Source organism: Salminus brasiliensis, chromosome 3 (assembly GCF_030463535.1).
Source record: "Salminus brasiliensis chromosome 3, fSalBra1.hap2, whole genome shotgun sequence".
NCBI classification, from domain to species: domain Eukaryota; kingdom Metazoa; phylum Chordata; class Actinopteri; order Characiformes; family Bryconidae; genus Salminus; species Salminus brasiliensis.
In genome coordinates, this window is record NC_132880.1 from 22,794,360 (window position 1) to 22,806,541 (window position 12,182).

The 12,182-nt window shown below is 40.0% G+C and overlaps 5 non-coding genes across 5 annotated transcripts; all 5 read right to left on the minus strand.

The window, feature by feature from the left end:
- Positions 1 to 950: 950 nt before the first annotated feature.
- On the minus strand, positions 951 to 1,021 carry trnag-gcc (transfer RNA glycine (anticodon GCC)). The gene has a single exon. It is a non-coding gene; the product is annotated as a tRNA-Gly (tRNA).
- A 1,549-nt stretch (positions 1,022 to 2,570) lies between these two features.
- Positions 2,571 to 2,641, minus strand: trnag-gcc (transfer RNA glycine (anticodon GCC)). The gene has a single exon. It is a non-coding gene; the product is annotated as a tRNA-Gly (tRNA).
- A 2,370-nt stretch (positions 2,642 to 5,011) lies between these two features.
- On the minus strand, positions 5,012 to 5,082 carry trnag-gcc (transfer RNA glycine (anticodon GCC)). Its single transcript has one exon. It is a non-coding gene; the product is annotated as a tRNA-Gly (tRNA).
- Positions 5,083 to 7,846: 2,764 nt separating this feature from the next.
- On the minus strand, positions 7,847 to 7,917 carry trnag-gcc (transfer RNA glycine (anticodon GCC)). The gene has a single exon. It is a non-coding gene; the product is annotated as a tRNA-Gly (tRNA).
- Positions 7,918 to 9,873: 1,956 nt separating this feature from the next.
- trnag-acc (transfer RNA glycine (anticodon ACC)) lies at positions 9,874 to 9,944 on the minus strand. The gene has a single exon. It is a non-coding gene; the product is annotated as a tRNA-Gly (tRNA).
- Between the last annotated feature and the right edge of the window lie 2,238 nt (positions 9,945 to 12,182).

Sequence of the window (12,182 nt, forward strand, 5' to 3'; positions counted from 1 at the left end):
ACAAAAACAGCTAAGAGTGTTCAGGCTGAGGGAAGATTTCACAAAACTGTTTTATACTAGAAGACCTTCCAATGGTCTGACAAAATAAGAATGTAAGAAAAATAGCCTATGATGTAGAACATTTTAAAAGCTGGCAACTGCTGCATTGGCCAGGAATCTGACCCGGGTCTCCCGCGTGGCAGGCGAGAATTCTACCACTGAACCACCAATGCTTACATGAAAGACTCTTTTAAATGTAGTCTACTGAGCAGAACCTTTCTGCTCTCCCACAAGCCAGTCGAAAAAACTACCACTGACCTAACATTGCTTTCCTGACTATGCTTAAGAAATGTTCTGCATTAATGCTTTAATGAACATACTTCAGGAATGTGTCGCACTGAAAACACAAACATTTTTATTGACACAAAAACAGCTAAGAGTGTTCAGGCTGAGGGAAGATTTCACAAAACTGTTTTATACTAGAAGACCTTCCAATGGTCTGACAAAATAAGAATGTAAGAAAAATAGCCTATGATGTAGAACATTTTAAAAGCTGGCAACTGCTGCATTGGCCGAGAATCGGAACCGGGTCTCCCGCGTGGCAGGCGAGAATTCTACCACTGAACCACCAATGCTTACATGCAAGTCACATTTGAAATGTAGTATACTGCTCTCCAAAAACCTTTCTGCTCTCCCACAAGCCAGTCGAAAAAACTTCCACTGACCTAACATTACTTTCCTGACTATGCTTAAGAAATGTTCTACATTAATGCTTTAATGAACATACTTCAGGAATGTTTCGCACTGAAAACACAAACATTTTTATTGACACAAAAACAGCTAAGAGTGTTCAGGCTGAGGGAAGATTTCACAAAACTGTTTTATACTAGAAGACCTTCCAATGGTCTGACAAAATAAGAATGTAAGAAAAATAGCCTATGATGTAGAACATTTTAAAAGCTGGCAACTGCTGCATTGGCCGGGAATCGGACCCGGGTCTCCCGCGTGGCAGGCGAGAATTCTACCACTGAACCACCAATGCTTACATGAAAAACTCTTTTAAATGTAGTCTACTGAGCAGAACCTTTCTGCTCTCCCACAAGCCAGTCGAAAAAACTACCACTGACCTAACATTGCTTTCCTGACTATGCTTAAGAAATGTTCTGCATTAATGCTTTAATGAACATACTTCAGGAATGTGTCGCACTGAAAACACAAACATTTTTATTGACACAAAAACAGCTAAGAGTGTTCAGGCTGAGGGAAGATTTCACAAAACTGTTTTATACTAGAAGACCTTCCAATGGTCTGACAAAATAAGAATGTAAGAAAAATAGCCTATGATTTAGAACATTTTAAAAGCTGGCAACTGCTGCATTGGCCGGGAATCGGACCCGGGTCTCCCGCGTGGCAGGCCAGAATTCCACCACTGAACCACCAATGCTTACATGCAAGTCACATTTGAAATGTAGTATACTGCTCTCCAAAAACCTTTCTGCTCTCCCACAAGCCAGTCGAAAAAACTTCCACTGACCTAATATTGCTTTCCTGACTATGCTTAAGAAATGTTCTGCATTAATGCTTTAATGAACATACTTCAGGAATGTTTCGCACTGAAAACACAACATTTTTTTCCTGACACTCAATAAGCTAATAGTGTTCAGGCTGAGGGAAGATTTCACAAAACTGTTTTATATTAGAAGACCTTCCAACGGTCTGACAAAATAAGAATGTAAGAAAAATAGCCTATGATGTAGAACATTTTAAAAGCTGGCAACTGCTGCATTGGCCAGGAATCGGACCCGGGTCTCCCGCGTGGCAGGCGAGAATTCTACCACTGAACCACCAATGCTTACATGCAAGTCCATTTGAAATGTAGTATACTGCTCTCCAAAAACCTTTCTGCTCTCCCACAAGCCAGTCGAAAAAACTTCCACTGACCTAACATTGCTTTCCTGACTATGCTTAAGAAATGTTCTACATTAATGCTTTAATGAACATACTTCAGGAATGTTTCGCACTGAAAACACAAACATTTTTATTGACACAAAAACAGCTAAGAGTGTTCAGGCTGAGGGAAGATTTCACAAAACTTTTTTATACTAGAAGACCTTCCAATGGTCTGACAAAATAAGAATGTAAGAAAAATAGCCTATGATGTAGAACATTTTAAAAGCTGGCAACTGCTGCATTGGCCGGGAATCAGACCCGGGTCTCCCGCGTGGCAGGCGAGAATTCTACCACTGAACCACCAATGCTTACATGAAAGACTCTTTTAAATGTAGTCTACTGAGCAGAACCTTTCTGCTCTCCCACAAGCCAGTCGAAAAAACTACCACTGACCTAACATTGCTTTCCTGACTATGCTTAAGAAATGTTATGCATTTATGCTTTAATGAACATACTTCAGGAATGTTTCGCACTGAAAACACAACATTTTTTTCCTGACACTCAATAAGCTAATAGTGTTCAGGCTGAGGGAAGATTTCACAAAACCTGTTTTATATTAGAAGACCTTCCAACGGTCTGACAAAATAAGAATGTAAGAAAAATAGCCTATGATGTAGAACATTTTAAAAGCTGGCAACTGCTGCATTGGCCGGGAATCGGACCCGGGTCTCCCGCGTGGCAGGCGAGAATTCTACCACTGAACCACCAATGCTTACATGAAAGACTCTTTTAAATGTAGTCTACTGAGCAGAACCTTTCTGCTCTCCCACAAGCCAGTCGAAAAAACTACCACTGACCTAACATTGCTTTCCTGACTATGCTTAAGAAATGTTCTGCATTAATGCTTTCATGAACATACTTCAGGAATGTTTCGCACTGAAAACACAAACATTTTTATTGACACAAAAACAGCTAAGAGTGTTCAGGCTGAGGGAAGATTTCACAAAACTGTTTTATACTAGAAGACCTTCCAATGGTCTGACAAAATAAGAATGTAAGAAAAATAGCCTATGATGTAGAACATTTTAAAAGCTGGCAACTGCTGCATTGGTTGGGAATCGGACCCGGGTCTCCCGCGTGGCAGGCAAGAACTCTACCACTGAATCACCAACGCTTACATGCAAGTCACATTTGAAATGTAGTCTACTGCTCTCCAAAAACCTTTCTGCTCTCCCACAAGCCAGTCGAAAAAACTTCCACTGACCTAACATTGCTTTCCTGACTATGCTTAAGAAATGTTCTGCATTAATGCTTTAATGAACATACTTCAGGAATGTTTCGCACTGAAAACACAAACTTTTTTTATTGACACACAATAAGCTAATAGTGTTCAGGCTGAGGGAAGATTTCACAAAACTGTTTTATATTAGAAGACCTTCCAACGGTCTGACAAAATAAGAATGTAAGAAAAATAGCCTATGATGTAGAACATTTTAAAAGCTGGCAACTGCTGCATTGGCCGAGAATCGGACCCGGGTCTCCCGCATGGAAGGCAAGAATTCTACCACTGAACCACCAATGCTTACATGCAAGTCACATTTGAAATGTAGTATACTGCTCTCCAAAAACCTTTCTGCTCTCCCACAAGCCAGTCGAAAAAACTTCCACTGACCTAACATTGCTTTCCTGACTATGCTTAAGAAATGTTCTGCATTAATGCTTTAATGAACATACTTCAGGAATGTTTCGCACTGAAAACACAAACATTTTTATTGACACAAAAACAGCTAAGAGTGTTCAGGCTGAGGGAAGATTTCACAAAACTGTTTTATACTAGAAGACCTTCCAATGGTCTGACAAAATAAGAATGTAAGAAAAATAGCTTATGATGTAGAACATTTTAAAAGCTGGCAACTGCTGCATTGGCCGGGAATAAAACCCAGGTCTCCCGAGTGGCAGGCCAGAATTCTACCACTGAACCACCAATGCTTACATGCAAGTCACATTTGAAATGTAGTATACTGCTCTCCAAAAACCTTTCTGCTCTCCCACAAGCCAGTCGAAAAAACTTCCACTGACCTAATATTGCTTTCCTGACTATGCTTAAGAAATGTTCTGCATTAATGCTTTAATGAACATACTTCAGGAATGTTTCGCACTGAAAATACAACATTTTTTTCCTGACACTCAATAAGCTAATAGTGTTCAGGCTGAGGGAAGATTTCACAAAACTGTTTTATATTAGAAGACCTTCCAACGGTCTGACAAAATAAGAATGTAAGAAAAATAGCCTATGATGTAGAACATTTTAAAAGCTGGCAACTGCTGCATTGGCCGGGAATCTGACCCGGGTCTCCCGCATGGCAGGCGAGAATTCTACCACTGAACCACCAATGCTTACATGCAAGTCACATTTGAAATGTAGTATACTGCTCTCCAAAAACCTTTCTGCTCTCCCACAAGCCAGTCGAAAAAACTACCACTGACCTAACATTGCTTTCCTGACTATGCTTAAGAAATGTTATGCATTAATGCTTTAATGAACATACTTCAGGAATGTTTCGCGCTGAAAACACAACATTTTTTTCTTGACACTCAATAAGCTAATAGTGTTCAGGCTGAGGGAAGATTTCACAAAACTGTTTTATATTAGAAGACCTTCCAACGGTCTGAAAAAATAAGAATGTAAGAAAAATAGCCTGTGATGTAGAACATTTTAAAAGCTGGCAACTGCTGCATTGGCCGGGAATCGGACCCGGGTGTCCCGCGTGGCAGGCGAGAATTCTACCACTGAACCACCAATGCTTACATGCAAGTCACATTTGAAATGTAGTCTACTGCTCTCCAAAAACCTTTCTGCTCTCCCACAAGCCAGTCGAAAAAACTTCCACTGACCTAACATTGCTTTCCTGACTATGCTTAAGAAATGTTCTGCATTAATGCTTTAATGAACATACTTCAGGAATGTTTCGCACTGAAAACACAAACTTTTTTTATTGACACACAATAAGCTAATAGTGTTCAGGCTGAGGGAAGATTTCACAAAACTGTTTTATATTAGAAGACCTTCCAACGGTCTGACAAAATAAGAATGTAAGAAAAATAGCCTATGATGTAGAACATTTTAAAAGCTGGCGACTGCTGCATTGGCCGGGAATCGGACCCGGGTCTCCCGCGTGGCAGGCGAGAATTCTACCACTGAACCACCAATGCTTACATGAAAGACTCTTTTAAATGTAGTCTACTGAGCAGAACCTTTCTGCGCTCCCACAAGCCAGTCGAAAAAACTACCACTGACCTAACGTTGCTTTCCTGACTATGCTTAAGAAATGTTCTGCATTAATGCTTTAATGAACATACTTCAGGAATGTTTCGCACTGAAAACACAAACATTTTTATTGACACAAAAACAGCTAAGAGTGTTCAGGCTGAGGGAAGATTTCACAAAACTGTTTTATACTAGAAGACCTTCCAATGGTCTGACAAAATAAGAATGTAAGAAAAATAGCCTATGATGTAGAACATTTTAAAAGCTGGCAACCAATGCATCAGCCAGGAATCGGACCCGGGTCTCCCGCGTGGCAGGCTAGAATTCTACCCCTGAACCACCAATGCTTACTTGCAAGTCACATTTGAAATGTAGTATACTGCTCTCCAAAAACCTTTCTGCTCTCCCACAAGCCAGTCGAAAAAACTTCCACTGACCTAACATTGCGTTCCTGACTATGCTTAAGAAATGTTCTGCATTAATGCTTTAATGAACATACTTCAGGAATGTTTCGCACTGAAAACACAAACTTTTTTTATTGACACACAATAAGCTAATAGTGTTCAGGCTGAGGGAAGATTTCACAAAACTGTTTTATATTAGAAGACCTTCCAACGGTCTGACAAAATAAGAATGTAAGAAAAATAGCCTATGATGTAGAACATTTTAAAAGCTGGCAACTGCTGCATTGGCCGGGAATCGGACCCAGGTCTCCCGCGTGGCAGGCGAGAATTCCACCACTGAACCACCAATGCTTACATGAAAGACTCTTTTAAATGTAGTCTACTGAGCAGAACCTTTCTGCTCTCCCACAAGCCAGTCGAAAAAACTACCACTGACCCTACATTGCTTTCCTGACTATGCTTAAGAAATGTTCTGAATTAATGCTTTCATGAACATACTTCAGGAATGTTTCGCACTGAAAACACAAACATTTTTATTGACACAAAAACAGCTAAGAGTGTTCAGGCTGAGGGAAGATTTCAAAAAACTGTTTTATACTAGAAGACCTTCCAATGGTCTGACAAAATAAGAATGTAAGAAAAATAGCCTATGATGTAGAACATTTTAAAAGCTGGCAACCAGTGCATTGGCCAGGAATCGGACCCGGGTCTCCCGCGTGGCAGGCTAGAATTCTACCACTGAACCACCAATGCTTACTTGCAAGTCACATTTGAAATGTAGTATACTGCTCTCCAAAAACCTTTCTGCTCTCCCACAAGCCAGTCGAAAAAACTTCCACTGACCTAATATTGCTTTCCTGACTATGCTTAAGAAATGTTCTGCATTAATACTTTAATGAACGTACTTCAGGAATGTTTCGCACTGAAAACACAAACATTTTTATTGACACAAAAACAGCTAAGAGTGTTCAGGCTGAGGGAAGATTTTACAAAACTGTTTTATACTAGAAGATCTTCCAATGGTCTGACAAAATAAGAATGTAAGAAAAATAGCCTATGATGTAGAACATTTTAAAAGTTGGCAACTGCTGCATTGGCCGGGAATCGGACCCAGGTCTCCCGCGTGGCAGGCAAGAATTCTACCACTGAACCACCAATGCTTACATGCAAGTCACATTTGAAATGTAGTCTACTGCTCTCCAAAAACCTTTCTGCTATCCCACAAGCCAGTCGAAAAAACTTCTACTGACCTAACATTGCTTTCCTGACTATGCTTAAGAAATGTTCTGCATTAATGCTTTAATGAACATACTTCAGGAATGTTTCGCACTGAAAACACAAAATTTTTTATTGACACACAATAAGCTAATAGTGTTCAGGCTGAGGGAAGATTTCACAAAACTGTTTTATATTAGAAGACCTTCCAACGGTCTGACAAAATAAGAATGTAAGAAAAATAGCCTATGAAGTAGAACATTTTAAAAGCTGGCAACTGCTGCATTGGCCGGGTATCGGACCCAGGTCTCCCGCGTGGCTAGCAAGAATTCTACCACTGAACCACCAATGCTTACATGCAAGTCGCATTTGAAATGTAGTATACTGCTCTCCAAAAACCTTTCTGCTCTCCCACAAGCCAGTCGAAAAAACTTCCACTGACCTAACATTGCTTTCCTGACTATGCTTAAGAAATGTTCTGCACTAATACTTTAATGAACGTACTTCAGGAATGTTTCGCACTGAAAACACAAACATTTTTATTGACACAAAAACAGCTAAGAGTGTTCAGGCTGAGGGAAGATTTCACAAAACTCTTTTATACTAGAAGACCTTCCAATGGTCTGACAAAATAAGAATGTAAGAAAAACAGCCTATGATGTAGAACATTTTAAAAGCTGGCAACTGCTGCATTGGCCGGGAATCGGACCCGGGTCTCCCGCGTGGCAGGCAAGAATTCTACCACTGAACCACCAATGCTTACATGAAAGACTCTTTTAAATGTAGTCTACTGAGCAGAACCTTTCGGCTCTCCCACAAGCCAGTCGAAAAAACTACCACTGACCTAACATTGCTTTCCTGACTATGCTTAAGAAATGTTCTGCATTAATGCTTTCATGAACATACTTCAGGAATGTTTCGCACTGAAAACACAAACATTTTTATTGACACAAAAACAGCTAAGAGTGTTCAGGCTGAGGGAAGATTTCAAAAAACTGTTTTATACTAGAAGACCTTCCAGTGGTCTGACAAAATAAGAATGTAAGAAAAATAGCCTATGATGTAGAACATTTTAAAAGCTGGCAACCAGTGCATTGGCCGGGAATCGGACCCGGGTCTCCCGCGTGGCAGGCGAGAATTCTACCACTGAACCACCAATGCTTACATGAAAGACCCTTTTAAATGTAGTCTACTGAGAAGAACCTTTCTGCTCTCCCACAAGCCAGTCGAAAAAACTTCCACTGACCTAACATTGCTTTCCTGACTATGCTTAAGAAATGTTCTGCATTAATGCTTTCATGAACATACTTCAGGAATGTTTCGCACTGAAAACACAAACATTTTTATTGACACAAAAACAGCTAAGAGTGTTCAGGCTGAGGGAAGATTTCAAAAAACTGTTTTATACTAGAAGACCTTCCAATGGTCTGACAAAATAAGAATGTAAGAAAAATAGCCTATGATGTAGAACATTTTAAAAGCTGGCAACTGCTGCATTGGCCGGGAATCTGACCCAGGTCTCCCGCGTGGCAGGCGAGAATTCTACCACTGAACCACCAATGCTTACATGCAATTCACATTTGAAATGTAGTATACTGCTCTCCAAAAACCTTTCTGCTCTCCCACAAGCCAGTCGAAAAAACTTCCACTGACCTAACATTGCTTTCCTGACTATGCTTAAGAAATGTTCTGCATTAATGCTTTAATGAACATACTTCAGGAATGTTTCGCACTGAAAACACAACATTTTTTTCCTGACACTCAATAAGCTAATAGTGTTCAGGCTGAGGGAAGATTTCACAAAACTGTTTTATATTAGAAGACCTTCCAACGGTCTGACAAAATAAGAATGTAAGAAAAATAGCCTATGATGTAGAACATTTTAAAAGCTGGCAACTGCTGCATTGGCCGGGATTCGGACCCGGGACTCCCGCGTGGCAGGCAAGAATTCTACCACTGAACCACCAATGCTTACATGAAAGACTCTTTTAAATGTAGTCTACTGAGCAGAACTTTTCTGCTCTCCCACAAGCCAGTCGAAAAAACTTCCACTGACCTAACATTGCTTTCCTGACTATGCTTAAGAAATGTTCTGCATTAATGCTTTAATGAACATACTTCAGGAATGTTTCGCACTGAAAACACAAACTTTTTTTATTGACACACAATAAGCTAATAGTGTTCAGGCTGAGGGAAGATTTCAAAAACTGTTTTATACTAGAAGACCTTCCAATGGTCTGACAAAATAAGAATGTAAGAAAAATAGCCTATGATGTAGAACATTTTAAAAGCTGGCAACTGCTGCATTGGCCAGGAATCGGACCTGGGTCTCCCGCGTGGCAGGAGAGAATTCGACCACTGAACCACCAACGCTTACATGCAAGTTGCATTTGAAATGTAGTCTACTGCTCTCCAAAAACGTTTCTGCTCTCCCACAAGCCAGTCGAAAAAACTTCCACTGACCTAACATTGCTTTCCTGACTATGCTTAAGAAATGTTCTGCATTAATGCTTTCATGAACATACTTCAGGAATGTTTCGCACTGAAAACACAAACATTTTTATTGACACAAAAACAGCTAAGAGTGTTCAGGCTGAGGGAAGATTTCACAAAACTGTTTTATACTAGAAGACCTTCCAATGGTCTGACAAAATAAGAATGTAAGAAAAATAGCCTATGATGTAGAACATTTTAAATGCTTGCAACTGCTGCATTGGCCGGGAATCAGACCCGGGTCTCCCGCGTGGCCGGCAAGAATTCGACCACTGAACCACCAACGCTTACATGCAAGTCATATTTGAAATGTAGTCTACTGCTCTCCAAAAACTTTTCTGCTCTCCCACAAGCCAGTCGAAAAAACTTCCACTGACCTAACATTGCTTTCCTGACTATGCTTAAGAAATGTTCTGCATTAATGCTTTAATGAACATACTTCAGGAATGTTTCGCACTGAAAACACAAACTTTTTTTATTGACACACAATAAGCTAATAGTGTTCAGGCTGAGGGAAGATTTCACAAAACTGTTTTATATTAGAAGACCTTCCAACGGTCTGACAAAATAAGAATGTAAGAAAAATAGCCTATGATGTAGAACATTTTAAAAGCTGGCAACTGCTGCATTGGCCGGGATTCGGACCCGAGTCTCCCGCGTGGTAGGCGAGAATTCTACCACTGAACCACCAATGCTTACATGAAAGACTCTTTTAAATGTAGTCTACTGAGCAGAACCTTTCTGCTCTCCCACAAGCCAGTCGAAAAAACTACCACTGACCTAACATTGCTTTCCTGACTATGCTTAAGAAATGTTCTGCATTAATGCTTTCATGAACATACTTCAGGAATGTTTCGCACTGAAAACACAAACATTTTTATTGACACAAAAACAGCTAAGAGTGTTCAGGCTGAGGGAAGATTTCAAAAAACTGTTTTATACTAGAAGACCTTCCAATGGTCTGACAAAATAAGAATGTAAGAAAAATAGCCTATGATGTAGAACATTTTAAAAGCTGGCAACCAGTGCATTGGCCAGGAATCGGACCCGGGTCTCCCGCGTGGCAGGCGAGAATTCTACCACTGAACCACCAATGCTTACAAGCAATTCACATTTGAAATGTAGTATACTGCTCTCCAAAAACGTTTCTGCTCTCCCACAAGCCAGTCGAAAAAACTTCCACTGACCTAACATTGCTTTCCTGACTATGCTTAAGAAATGTTCTGCATTAATGCTTTAATGAACATACTTCAGGAATGTTTCGCACTGAAAACACAAACTTTTTTATTGACACAAAAACAGCTAAGAGTGTTCAGGCTGAGGGAAGATTTCACAAAACTTTTTTATACTAGAAGACCTTCCAATGGTCTGACAAAATAAGAATGTAAGAAAAATAACCTATGATGTAGAACAATTTAAATGCTGGCAAACTGTACATTGGCCAGGAATCGGACCCGGGTCTTCCGCATGGCAGGCAAGAATTCTACCACTGAACCACCAATGCTTACATGCAAGTCACATTTGAAATGTAGTATACTGCTCTCCAAAAACCTTTCTGCTCTCCCACAAGCCAGTCGAAAAAACTTCCACTGACCTAATATTGCTTTCCTGACTATGCTTAAAAAATGTTCTGCATTAATGCTTTAATGAACATACTTCAGGAATGTTTCGAAATGAAAACACAACATTTTTTTCCTGACACTCAATAAGCTAATAGTGTTCAGGCTGAGGGAAGATTTCACAAAACTGTTTTATATTAGAAGACCTTCCAACGGTCTGACAAAATAAGAATGTAAGAAAAATAGCCTGTGATGTAGAACATTTTAAAAGCTGGCAACCGCTGCATTGGCCAGGAATCAGACCCTGGTCTCCCGCGTGGCAGGCGAGAATTCTACCACTGAACCACCAATGCTTACATAAAAGGCTCTTTTAAATGTAGTCTACTGAGCAGAACCTTTCTGCTCTCCCACAAGCCAGTCGAAAAAACTACCACTGACCTAACATTGCTTTCCTGACTATGCTTAAGAAATGTTCTGCATTAATGCTTTCATGAACATACTTCAGGAATGTTTCGCACTGAAAACACAAACATTTTTATTGACACAAAAACAGCTAAGAGTGTTCAGGCTGAGGGAAGATTTCACAAAACTGTTTTATACTAGAAGACCTTCCAATGGTCTGACAAAATAAGAATGTAAGAAAAATAGGCTATGATGTAGAACATTTTAAAAGCTGGAAACCAGTGCATTGGCCGGAAATCGGACCCGGGTCTCCCGCGTGGCAGGCGAGAATTCTACCACTGAACCACCAATGCTTACATGCAATTCATATTTGAAATGTAGTATACTGCTCTCCAAAAAGGTTTCTGCTCTCCCACAAGCCAGTCGAAAAAACTTCCACTGACCTAACATTGCTTTCCTGACTATGCTTAAGAAATGTTCTGCATTAATGCTTTAATGAACATACTTCAGGAATGTTTCGCACTGAAAACACAACATTTTTTTCCTGACACTCAATAAGCTAATAGTGTTCAGGCTGAGGGAAGATTTCACAAAACTGTTTCATATTAGAAGACCTTCCAATGGTCTGACAGAATAAGAATGTAAGAAAAATAGCCTATGATGTAGAACATTTTAAAAGCTGGCAACTGCTGCATTGGCCGGGAATCGGACCCTGGTCTCCCGCGTGGCAGGCGAGAATTCTACCACTGAACCACCAATGCTTACATGAAAGACTCTTTTAAATGTAGTCTACTGAGCAGAACCTTTCTGCTCTCCCACAAGCCAGTCGAAAAAACTACCACTGACCTAACATTGCTTTCCTGACTATGCTTAAGAAATGTTATGCATTTATGCTTTAATGAACATACTTCAGGAATGTTTCGCACTGAAAACACAACATTTTTTTCCTGACACTCAATAAGCTAATAGTGT